Below are 12,445 nucleotides of genomic sequence, written 5' to 3'. Positions count from 1 at the left end.
TGAAAACGATTAAAAAAACAAATTTATCTTTTATGATGTAAGAAACGTGTTCATGTTTGATGATATATTGGGAGAACTCATTCTTGAGAATGAGTACCAGTACTCCTGGGTCTTAATGTCTTTATTTTATAATATAGTTCTCTCTCTAAAGCTAAAGGTATTTCTCCTTTAACTTACGTTCCTCAATGTAAACTTGGCCTTATTATTTAATATAGAAAGTAAATTTGGCTATGTTTCAAAGTCCTTTAGTTATGATGCTGAGATCTGCAAAGAAGGCAATATATAACAGTTGGAAGTCCAAACTTATGAAAAATAAATTTTTACAGATTAAAATTTTACATTATAGGGAGAGGGTTGTTTTGTATTAAAAGAAAGAACGGTGGGAATGCAGACCCAAGATTGAAATAGTATAAAGTTAAATTATCTATTCAAGAAAGATACTTGACAAACCTGGGAAAAAAGTATTTTGCTTACATACTTAATTATAGTCAGATTTTATATGCAGTTTCTTTTGTTACTCACTTTTATTGCTTGTGTGTGTGAACCAATAAAAACAACCACTGTGATTTTCTTTTTAAACAATCTTGTATGTATATATTATTATACTGGCTCTGATCTTAAATAAATTATGGAGCTATGGAGGCTTAAGTATATATACATATAATTGTGTGTGTAATTTGAAACAGATGGACCTGAAACAAGATCTAAAAGAGTTCATATCCAGTATCAGATTTGTTCCTGAATTTACTAAGTTGTATAATTTCTTTGTCAGATGAGAATACTGGGTTAAATGTCTTTGAAGATAGTTCAACTCTGAATTTCTTATATAGTGAAGTTTAACTTATTTGGTATAGTCACCTTGGAAAGTCTTATATTTTCCAAATGATTTATTTTTAGTTTTGATTTAATTTAAACTTACAGGAAAATTGCAAGAATAGTACAGAGTACTTTTTACACATATTTACAGATTGTTTACATTTCTTTTATTTCTTTTATAATTTTCTTTGATTCTTTATTCTACTTTTCTGAGAGTAGGTTAGAGGCATAGTACTCCTTTACTACTACATAACTTATGTATGTGTTTTTTTTATTAGAGCATTATAGTTGCAAACAGTAGTTGTGTACATTTTGAAAAAATCATACATGTAAGGAATTTGATTTTAAACTCTTTTTTTTAAATATATATGTATTTGTCATTATTAAACTCTCTCTTCCTTTGCTTCTTCTCTTACTTCCCATTATTCTCTTCCTCTGTGTTACTGGTATTCCTTTCACTCATTTAATTAGTTTTGACTTGTTCTTTCTACATGTACATAAAGGTGAAATTTACTGTGTATATTCATATATGTGTATAATGTGATTTTTGTTAAATTCATTTCATATTTCTTCTTTTCCTGTCTTTTCTTTCTCCCTCTTGTTCTCCTCCTATTCCATTGATGTTACCTATCTTTATGATATTAAACCCTCCTCCCCCTTACTGCTTTCTTTCTGTTATTTTGCTCTAGCTTCTACATATCATAAAAATATTTGGCTCTTTATTTTCTGAGTCTGGCTTATTTCACTTAGCAGGACTGGTATTACTTCTGAGATAACTCAGCAGAAAGTACATTTGGTCCTGGGCTTGCCTTTTTTACCCCTAAGACTTTTCATCTGTTTAGGGTTTCTGTATCTTCCTGGTTCGATTTAGGCAGGTCATATATCTAGAAATTTGCCAATATCTTCTAGATTTTCCTGTTTATTAGAGTACAATTTTTCAAAAGAGTTGTTTTTTCAGTCTTTATTTCATTAATTTGGCTCTGATATTATTTATTTCCTATCTTCCACTGACTTTGGAATTAGTTTGTTCTTCCTCTACTAAGGCTTTGAATTAGAGCATAAGCTTATTTATTTGGGAATCTATTTTTTTATTTAGGTACTCAATGTTATAAATTTTCTTCTTAGAACTACTTTATACCATCTGAGAGATTTTGATATATTGTATGTCCTCACTTGTTTCAAAAATTTTTCTTGAATTCTCTTTTCTTTTTTGATCCATTCTTTATTTAAAAGAGTATTCTTCAATGTTTATGTGTTTATGTGGTTTCCATGGTTTTTCTTGCTGTTGATTTTTAGATTCATTCCATTATGATGTGATAGGATATATGGATTATATCAGGGTTTTTTTTTTTTTTTGTGTGTGTGTGTGTGTGTTTGCTAAGACTTAAACACTGTGACCTAGAAGATGATCTGTTTGGAAAAGTTTGCATAAGTTGCTGAGAATAGGGAAATTCAGTTGTTTGGGGTGAAATATTCTGCACATGTCTATTAGGTCCATTTGATTTGTAGTATTATTTAGGTTGGACATACCTTTATTAATTTTATGCCTTGAGAACCTGTCTGCATGATAAGGGTTGTTGAAATCACAATATTACAAGTATTATTTTATTGGGGTTTATCAGATGTAGTGTTCAGCATTTTTAAAAAAAATATAATTGGATGTGCTGACATTTGTGGCAAATATACTTACTATCATTGTATCTTCTTGTTGGATTGATCCCTTTGCCAGGATGTAGTGTCCTTTTTTTTTGTCCCATGATTAATTTTTGCTTGCAATCTGCTTTGTCAGATATGACAAAGTTTTCTGACTCCATTTGCATGGTGTATTTGTTTCCGTCCTTTTTCTTTCAGCTTGTGTCTTTGCTAATGACATGAGTCTCTTGCAAATAGCATCTAATTTCATCTTTTTTTTTTAATATTTATTTTTTAGGTGTAGGTGGACACAATACAATGCCTTTATTTTTATGTGGTGCTGAGAATCTGGGTCCACCCGTGCTAGGCAAGTGCTCTACTGCTGAGCCACAATCCTAGCCCTGCATTTTTTTTTTTTAACCCATTCTGCTAGTCTGTGTCTTTTAATTGAGGAGTTGAGACCGTTTATATTCAGGGTTTTCATAGGTATGAATTTGTGGTTTCCTGCCATTTTGATTTCTTGTTATTGATTGCTCCTCTATTGATATTCATTTATTTAGACACTTTGGGATTTGTTTTTGGATTCCTCTGTGTGCAGTTTATCTTTGTAGTACTGGATTAATGGTCATGGATTCTCTTAGCTTACCGTTGTCATGAAAAGTTTTTATTTCTCCATTTGAAAGAGATCTTTCCTGGGTATAGCAGTCTTGGCTGGCAATAGTTTTCTAATAGAGCTTGTAATATTCTTATTTGAGGACCTCCTTGATTTTAGTGCCTGAGGCGAGAAGTCAAAGGTGAACTCTAAATATGACTTGATGTTTCTCTCTTGCAGCTTTCAATATTCTTTATTATTTTCTTTTTTTTTTCTTTTTTTTTTTATTTATTGTTGGTCGTTCAAAACATTACATAGTTCTTAATACATCATATTTCGCAGTTTGATTCAGGTGGGTTATGAACTCCCAATTTTACCCCGTATACAGATTGCTGTATCACATCAGTTACCCTTCCATTGATTGACATATTGCCTTTCTCGTGTCTGATGTATTCTGCTGTCTGTCCTATTCTCTACTATCCCCCCTCCCCTCCCCTCCCCTCCCCTCCCCTTTTCTCTCTCTACCCCTTCTACTGTAAATCATTCCTTCCCTTTGTATTATCTTGTCTTACCCCTCCTTTCCTCTTATATGTCATTTTGTATAACCCTGAGGATCACCTTCTATTTCCATGCGATTTCCCTTCTCACTCCCTTTCCCACCCACCTCTCATCCCTGTTTAATGTACATCTTCTTCTCAAGCTCTTTGTCCCTACCCTGTCCTTGTTTACTCCCCTCATATCAAAGGAGTCATTTGGTATTTGTTTTTTAAAGATTGACTGGCTTCACTTAGCATAATCTGCTCTAATGCCATCCATTTCCCTCCAAATTCTATGATTTTGTCTTTTTTAATGCAGAATAATACTCCATTGTGTATAAATGCCACATTTTTTTTATCCACTCATCTATTGAAGGGCATCTAGGCTGATTCCACAATCTTGCTATGGTGAATTGTGCTGCTATGAACATCGATGTAGCAGTGTTCCTGTAGCATGCTCTTTTTAGGTCTTTTGGGAATAGACCGAGAAGGGGAATAGCTGGGTCAAATGGTGGTTGCATTCCCAGCTTTCCAAGAAATCTCCATACTGCTTTCCAAATTGGCTGCACCAATTTGCAGTCCCACCAGCAATGAACAAGAGTGCCCTTTTCCCCGCATCCTCTCCAGCACTTATTGTTGTCTGACTTCCTAATGGCTGCCAATCTTACTGGAGTGAGATGGTATCTTAGGGTAGTTTTGATTTGCATTTCTCTGACTGCTAGTGATGGTGAGCATTTTTTCATGTACTTATTGATTGATTGTATGTCCTCCTCTGAGAAGTGTCTGTTCAGGTCCTTGGCCCATTTATTGATTGGGTTATTTGTTATCTTATTGTCTAATTTTTTGAGTTCTTTGTATATTCTGGTTATTAGGGCTCTATCTGAAGTGTGCGGAGTAAAGATTTGTTCCCAGGATGTAGGCTCCCTGTTTATCTCTCTTATTGTTTCTTTTGCTGAGAAAAAACTTTTTAGTTTGAGTAAGTCCCATTTGTTGATTCTAGTTGTTAACTCTTGCGCTATGGGTGTCCTATTGAGGAATTTGGAGCCTGATCCCACAGTATGTAGATCATAACCAACTTTTTCTTCTATCAGATGCCGTGTCTCTGATTTAATATCAAGCTCCTTGATCCATTTTGAGTTAACTTTTGTGGATGGCGAGAGATAGGGATTCAGATTCATTTTGATGCAAATGGATGTCCAGTTTTCCCAGCACCATTTGTTGAAGATGCTATCCTTCCTCCATTGCATGCTTTTAGCCCCTTTATCAAATATAAGATAGTTGTAGTTTTGTGGATTGGTTACTGTATCCTCTATTCTGTACCATTGGTCCACCCACCTGTTTTGGTACCAGTACCATGCTGTTTTTGTTACTATTGCTCTGTAGTATAGTTTGAAGTCTGGTATCGCTATACCGCCTGATTCACACTTCCTGCTTAGCATTGTTTTTGCTATTCTGGGTCTTTTATTATTCCATATGAATTTCATGATTCTCTTTTCTATTTCTGCAAGAAATGCTGATGGGATTTTGATTGGCATTGCATTGAACTTATAGAGAACTTTTGGTAATATTGCCATTTTGATGATGTTAGTTCTGCCTATCCATGAGCAGGGTATATTTTTCCATCTTCTAAGGTCTTCTTCTATATCTTTCTTTAGGGTTCTGTAATTTTCATTGTATAAATCTTTCACCTCTTTTGTTAGGTTGATTCCCAAGTATTTTATTTTTTGGGGGGATATTGTGAATGGAGTAGTTGTCCTCATTTCCCTTTCAGAGGATTTGTCGCTGATATACAGGAATGCGATGTTAGGAGCCACAGCAAAAATATTGATACAGGCACCTTTGGGTTTAGTGACTGCCAGCCAGCAATTCACATTCATATGGTAATTGGACTCATGCTGTTCACCTGGGCCCGTTTCAGGACTCAGGTTACTCATGTCACTCTTGTAATGGGAGAGTTCCCATTGGTTGGGAAAGGATGGTAGGAGGGTGTTCCGGGGGAAGTGGAGGCCCCCCGGCTCAGGTAGAACACACGTGGTGGACCCACTTGTTAGGGGACGCACACGGCCTCTCACAAAATAAAACTTTGTCTCAGTTTGACTGGCTTGTGTTTTTGTGCCCAACCGGGTTGCAAGATTGCAAGCCCACGTGCACTGACAGCCCAGCAGGGAAGCGCTCAGCAGGGGTGCGGCAGGCAGTGCTCGGCGATAGCAGCGGCAGGAACGGGGCTCTTGATTTATGCGTGTTGATCTTATATCCTGCCACTTTGCTGAATTCATTTATTAGCTCTAATAGCTTCTTTGTAGACCCTTTTGGGTCTGCTAGGTATAGAATCATATCATCTGCAAACAGTGATAATTTAAGTTCTTCTTTTCCTATTTTTATGCCTTTAATTTCTTTCGTCTGTCTAATTGCTCTGGCCAGTGTTTCGAGGACTATGTTGAACAGAAGTGGTGAGAGAGGGCATCCCTGTCTTGTACCCGATCTTAGTGGGAATGCCTTCAATTTTTCTCCATTCAGAGTGATGCTGGCCTGTGGCTTATCATAAATGGCTTTTACAATGTTGAGGTATGATCCAGTTATCCCTAATTTTTCTAGAGTTTTGAACATAAAGGGATGCTGTACTTTGTCGAATGCTTTTTCTGCATCTATTGAGATGATCATATGGTTCTTATTTTTAAGTCTATTGATGTGGTGAATAACATTTATTGATTTCCGTATATTGAACCAGCCTTGCCTCCCAGGGATGAATCCTACTTGATCATGGTGTATAATTTTTTTGATATCTATTTGAATCCGATTCGCCAGAATTTTGTTGAGGATTTTTGCGTCAAGGTTCATTAGAGATATTGGTCTGTAGTTTTCTTTCTTTGAAGTGTCTTTGTCTGGTTTCGGAATCAGGGTGATGTTGGCCTCGTAGAACGAATTTGGAAGTTCTCCCTCTTTTTCTATTTCCTGAAATAGCTTGAAAAGTATTGGTGTTAGTTCCTCTTTAAAGGTTTTGTAAAACTCTGCTGTATACCCATCCGGTCCTGGGCTTTTCTTAGTTGGTAATCTTTTGATGGTTTCTTCTATTTCCTCTATTGTTATTGGTCTGTTTAGGTTGTCTATGTCCTCCTGACTCAATCTGGGCAGATCATAAGACTTAAGGAATTTATCTATGCCTTCACTATCTTCTATTTTATTGGAGTATAAGGATTCAAAATAATTTCTGATTATCATCTGTATTTCTGAAGTGTCTGTTGTGATATTGCCTTTTTCATCCCGTATGCTAGTAATTTGGGTTCTCTCTCTTCTTCTCTTCGTTAGCATGGCTAAGGGTCTGTCAATTTTATTTATTTTTTCAAAAAGCCAACTTTTAGTTTTGTCGATTTTTTCAATTGTTTCTTTTGTTTCAATTTCATTAATTTCAGCTCTGATTTTAATTATTTCTTGCCTTCTACTTCTTTTGCTGTTGTTTTGCTCTTCTTTTTCTAGGATTTTGAGATGAAGTATGAGATCATTTATTTGTTGGTTTTTTCTTTTTTTGAGGAATGAACTCCAAGCAATGAATTTTCCTCTTAGAACTGCTTTCAGTGTGTCCCATAGATTCCGATATGTTGTGTCTGTGTTTTCATTTGACTCTAGGAAGTTTTTAATTTCCTTCTTAATGTCTTCTAGAACCCATTGATCATTAAGCAACCTATTGTTCATTCTCCAGGTGATGCTTGATTTTTCCTTCCTTCTTTTATCATTGATTTTCAGTTTCATTCCATTATGATCAGATAAGATGCATGGTATTATCTCTACCCCTTTATATTGTCTAAGAGTTGCCCTGTGACATAATATATGGTCTATTTTTGAGAAGGTTCCATGTGCTGCTGAGAAAAAAGTGTAATTACTTGATGTTGGGTGGTATAGTCTATATATGTCAATTAAGTCTAGGTTATTAATTATGTTATTGAGTTCTATAGTTTCCTTATTTAACTTTTGTTTGGAAGATCTGTCCAGTGGTGAGAGAGGTGTATTAAAGTCTCCCATGATTATTGTATGGTGGTCTATTAGACTCTTGAACTTGAGGAGCGTTTGCTTGATGAACATAGCAGCACCGTTGTTTGGGGCATATATATTTATGATTGTTATGTCTTGTTGGTGTATGGTTCCCTTGAGCAGTATGAAGTGTCCTTCTTTATCCCTTTTGATTAACTTTGGCTTGAAATCTATTTTATTAGATATGAGTATGGACACTCCTGCTTGTTTCCGCAGTCCATATGAGTGGTATGATTTTTCCCACCCTTTCACCTTCAGTCTATGAATATCTTTTCCTATCAGATGCGTCTCCTGTAGGCAGCATATTGTTGGGTCTTGGTTTGTGATCCATTCTACTAGCCTGTGTCTCTTAATTGGTGAGTTTAAGCCATTAACATTTAAGGTTATTATTGAGATATGATTTGTTCTTCCAGCCATATTTGTTTATTGATGTTACTAAACCTGATTTGTTATCCTCTTTGACTACTTTCCCCCCTTTACTGTCCTACCTCCCATTGTTGGTTTTCAATGTTATTTTCCATTTCCTCTTCCTGTAATGTTTTGCCAAGGATTTTTTGAAGAGATGGTTTTCTAGCTGCGAATTCTTTTAACTTTTGTTTATCATGGAAGGTTTTAATTTCTTCTTCTATCCTGAAGCTTAATTTCGCCGGATACACGATTCTTGGTTGGAACCCATTTTCTTTCAGTGTTTGAAATATGTTATTCCAGGATCTTGTAGCTTTCAGAGTCTGTGTTGAGAGATCAGCTGTTATCCTGATTGGTTTACTCCTAAATGTAATCTGCTTTCTTTCTCTTGCAGCTTTTAAAATTCTCTCCTTATTCTGTATGTTGGACATCTTCATTATAATGTGTCTAGGTGTGGATCTCTTATGATTTTGCACAATCGGCGTCCTGTAGGCTTCTAGGATTTGGGATTCTGTCACATTCTTCATGTCTGGGAAGTTTTCTTGTATTATTTCACTGAATAGATTGCTTAATCCTTTGGTTTGGAGCTCTGTGCCTTCCTGTATCCCAATGACTCTTAAGTTTGGTCTTTTGATATTATCCCATAGCTCTTGAATGTTCTGCTCATGGTTTCTTAGTAGACTTGCTGAGCTATCTATGTTCTTTTCAAGTTGAAATACTCTGTCTTCATTGTCTGATGTTCTATCTTCTAAGTGATCCACTCTGCTGGTAGTATTCTCAATTGAGTTTTTAAGTTGGTTTATTGTTTCCTGCATTTCTAGTATTTCTATTTGTTTGTTTTTTATTACCTCTATCTCCCTGTGAAATTGATCTTTTACTTCCTGGATTTGTTTGTCAATGTGATCTTTCATTGTCTGATTTTGCTGTCTCATGTCTTCCTTGAGACTCCAGATCATCTGAAGCATATATATCCTGAACTCTTTATCTGATATTCCATCTGTTGCAGCTATTACCTCTTCTAAAGTTGAGTTGACCTGCATTGCTTGTGATCCTTTCTTTCCTTGTCTTTTCATACTGCACGCGCTTCTTTCTGCTTGGTGCAACTGTTGTGTTTTTGAAATTTACCAGCCTGAAATCACCTGTTCCGTAGCTGGATGAGCTGTGATCAGTAGAACATCGTGATGATTACATCATCTCTCTGAAATGGCGGCTGCTGTCCTCCTCTGTGGTCCGACCAGTGTCTGGAACCAAACTGGACCGCTTCTCTCCTCTGTCTCAAAGCTGAAACTCAGCCCTAAGCACTGCCAAAGTCCTAGCGCCAAACCGCTAGAGGCAGTTCACAGACTCAGGCCTGCGGGGCCCAGTCCAGCCGCCTCCGTGGCTGGCCGGATTGTGTCCCTGCTCCGCGTTGTTCCGAACCGGCTGGAGGGGGTTGGGGTGGTAGGAGTGTGGATCCTAGCGCTGAACCGCCAGAGGCCGTTCACAGACTCAGCCCTGCAGGGCCCAGATCAGCCGCCGCCCGTGACCGGCGCGATTGTGTCCCTGCACCGCGTTGCTCCGAACCGGCTGGAGGGGGGTGGGGTGGTAGGAGTGTGGATCCTAGCGCTGAACCGCCAGAGGCCGATCACAGACTCAGCCCTGCAGGGCCCAGATCAGCCGCCGCCGTGACCGGCGGGATTGTGTCCCTGCTCCGCGTTGCTCCGAACCGGCTGGAGGGGGGTGGGGTGGTAGGAGTGTGGATCCCAGCGCTGAACCGCCTGAGGCCGCCGCCGTGACCGGCGGGATTGTGTCCCTGATCCACGTTGCCGAGATTCAGTCGCCTGGGACAAACTGACCCCTCACACAGACTTACTAGTTATCGGCAGGTCTCCTTTCAGTGGAATATTGTTAGAAGATCCTCAGCAGGTCCCATGCAAGTGTATTTATGTGGCTCTCTGATCCCGTTACTGCGGAGGTATAGAAAATGCTGCTTGCTCGCCGGCCGCCATGTTGGATCCCCTCTTTATTATTTTCTATGTTAGCCATTTTGATTATGATGTGTCTTGGGAGAACTTCTTTTTTGATCTGCTTTATTTGGCGACTTGTATGATTCCTGTGTGTGAATAGCTATCTAATTTCTGATATGGGGAAAGTTTTCTGTTAATATCTCTTTGACAGTTTTCTTTATGCTTTTATACTGTATCTTTTATGATCTCTTCTATACTGGTGACACTCATGTTTGATCTGTTGATGTTGTCCCAGAGTTCATCTTTTTTTTCTCCTTTATTGAATACTATTATAGTCCAGTTCATGTGCCTTATATTCAATCCCTGGTGTTTTATCTGTAAGGGCTGAAGTACTATTTTATTTTTACTTTTTTAATAATTATTTTTTAGTTTTTTTAGGTGGACACAATATCTTTATTTTTATTTTTATGTGGTGTTGAGGATTGAACCCAGTGCGCATGTCAGGAGAGTGCACTACTGCTTGAGCCACATCCTCAGCCCTAAGTTCTATTTTCTACACACTCTAATCTGTTGTTGATACTTCCAAGTGAATTTTAAATTTGATTCATCGGTTTTGAAATTAAATGATTCATTTGATTCATTCATGGTTTTGATTCCATGAATTCTGATTTGCTTCTTTTCCATATTTGTGTTTCTTTATTGAAGTGGTCTGTCATCTCCTGTATTAGCTTTTAATGCATTCCTTAGATCTTCTTTTAGTTCATTGAACATTTTAATGAGACAGAAAGAAGCAAATTTTTAAAATTTTTTTTAATATTTATTTTTTAGTTGTAGTTGGATACAATACCTTTACTTTAGTTATTCATATGTGGTGCTGAGGATTGAACCCAGGGCCTTGCACGTGCTAGACGAGGCCTCCACAGTTGAGCCATAACCCCTTGAAAACAACATTTTTAAGTGCCCAAAGGAAAAACATGTAAAACTGAAATTTTATATTTAGAAAAACATTCTTTAGGAAGGAAGGCAAAATAAATATATTTTCATATAATGAAAAGCTAAGAGCCAGCAGATTTGTTTAAAAAATAATTATTGGTCTTCAGACAGAAAGAAAATGATACTGAAAGGAAAACTGGGCATCAGTGATAAAGAGAAAGCAACACAATAACAAATATGTGGGTAAATGTAAGAGCTTATCATCTTTTTGTCTTCTTTAAGATATGTTTTTGACTTTTGAAAGGAAAATTAAGAAAATATCTAAAACTGAACAGAAGGGAAAATACTGCATATAAAAATTTGTGGGTGCAATGAAAACAGTGCTTATATTAACTAAGAAGAAAGTTCTCAATAATTTTAAACTTCCTAAGTTTAAAATGATGATCAAAATAAACCCAACACTAGCCCAAAAGTACATACTGTACAAACTATACACCTTATAGATTTATTAGATCAATTTCTGGAAGAGCTTAAACTACCACAAGAACATGAACATTTAGATGGTCCAGTGACCATTAAAGAAAATAAGGTCCTAATAGGAAAATCTCTAAAAAGATCTTCAGGTATAGATATCATTAGAAAATTTTACCACACATTTGAAGAATTAATACCAATTCTTTACAAACATTCCCAAGAAGTAGAAGAACAGGGAACAATTGACAGTATACTTTATGAAGCCGGTATTACAAGATGGTTGAACCAGAAAAGACAGTGTCAAAATAAAACAATGAAAGAAACCCCAGATTGATAGACCAAAGTCCGGCCTGAATAGACACACAAATATTGACAAACAATAAAGACCTATGAATGTATAGATTGATGTAGAATAATTATGATAAAATTCAGTATCCATTGATAAAAACTTTCAGAAAAATAGGAATAGAGAGTATTATGGAGTGTTAAATTATATCTCTCAGAAGATATATTTAGGTTCCAACTCCACACATAGGAATAAGGCACCCCCTCGTTTTCCCCCAGAAATGGTATTAGTATGATTTAATTACCTCAGGGACTGGAGTTAACATCATTCATGGTTCAGTGGGGCTTGCATCCTTATAAAGAGATCAGGGCAAGTTTTGATTCAGTGTGATTAGGAGTTCTTATTTGATTATCTTCATAATAATCAAAGATTATTATCTTTGATTTACATTTGTAGTGAAATATTTTAATTCCCTTACCTGTCATTTTGGGTACATTCTATAGGTATTTCTTTGTGGTTTCCATGGGTGTTTCATTTCCATACAGAGGGATACCACTATAGCAGTGTCACTCTATAGCAGTGTGACTTCAGTAGTGTACAGAATGCTGCTGCACCTCTGCAACTCTACCCCCTCAGCTACTTATGTTACATGTGTGTACACTGTGTTTTCCATCTTGTGGAAAACAAAAAATAGCACTAGCTTTTACAATTGTCTTGAATTTGCTTCCTAGAGATATCTAAAAAACTGAAAACCGAGTAATTTTATAAGTGTCCCACTAATTCCTATAGGGTTTTCGTG

At 36.7% G+C, this 12,445-nt stretch overlaps 1 protein-coding gene across 2 annotated transcripts in view; it reads left to right on the top strand.

Annotated features, from left to right (window-relative positions):
* Positions 1-12,445, top strand: part of Prmt9 (protein arginine methyltransferase 9) — a 50,780-nt gene that overhangs the window by 25,270 nt on the left and 13,065 nt on the right. The window lies entirely within an intron of this gene.

The sequence above is a fragment of the Urocitellus parryii genome, chromosome 10 (genome assembly GCF_045843805.1).
Source record: "Urocitellus parryii isolate mUroPar1 chromosome 10, mUroPar1.hap1, whole genome shotgun sequence".
Classification (NCBI taxonomy): domain Eukaryota; kingdom Metazoa; phylum Chordata; class Mammalia; order Rodentia; family Sciuridae; genus Urocitellus; species Urocitellus parryii.
The sequence above is the reverse complement of the archived record's forward strand: the minus strand, read 5'-3'. Positions and strand labels throughout refer to the sequence as shown.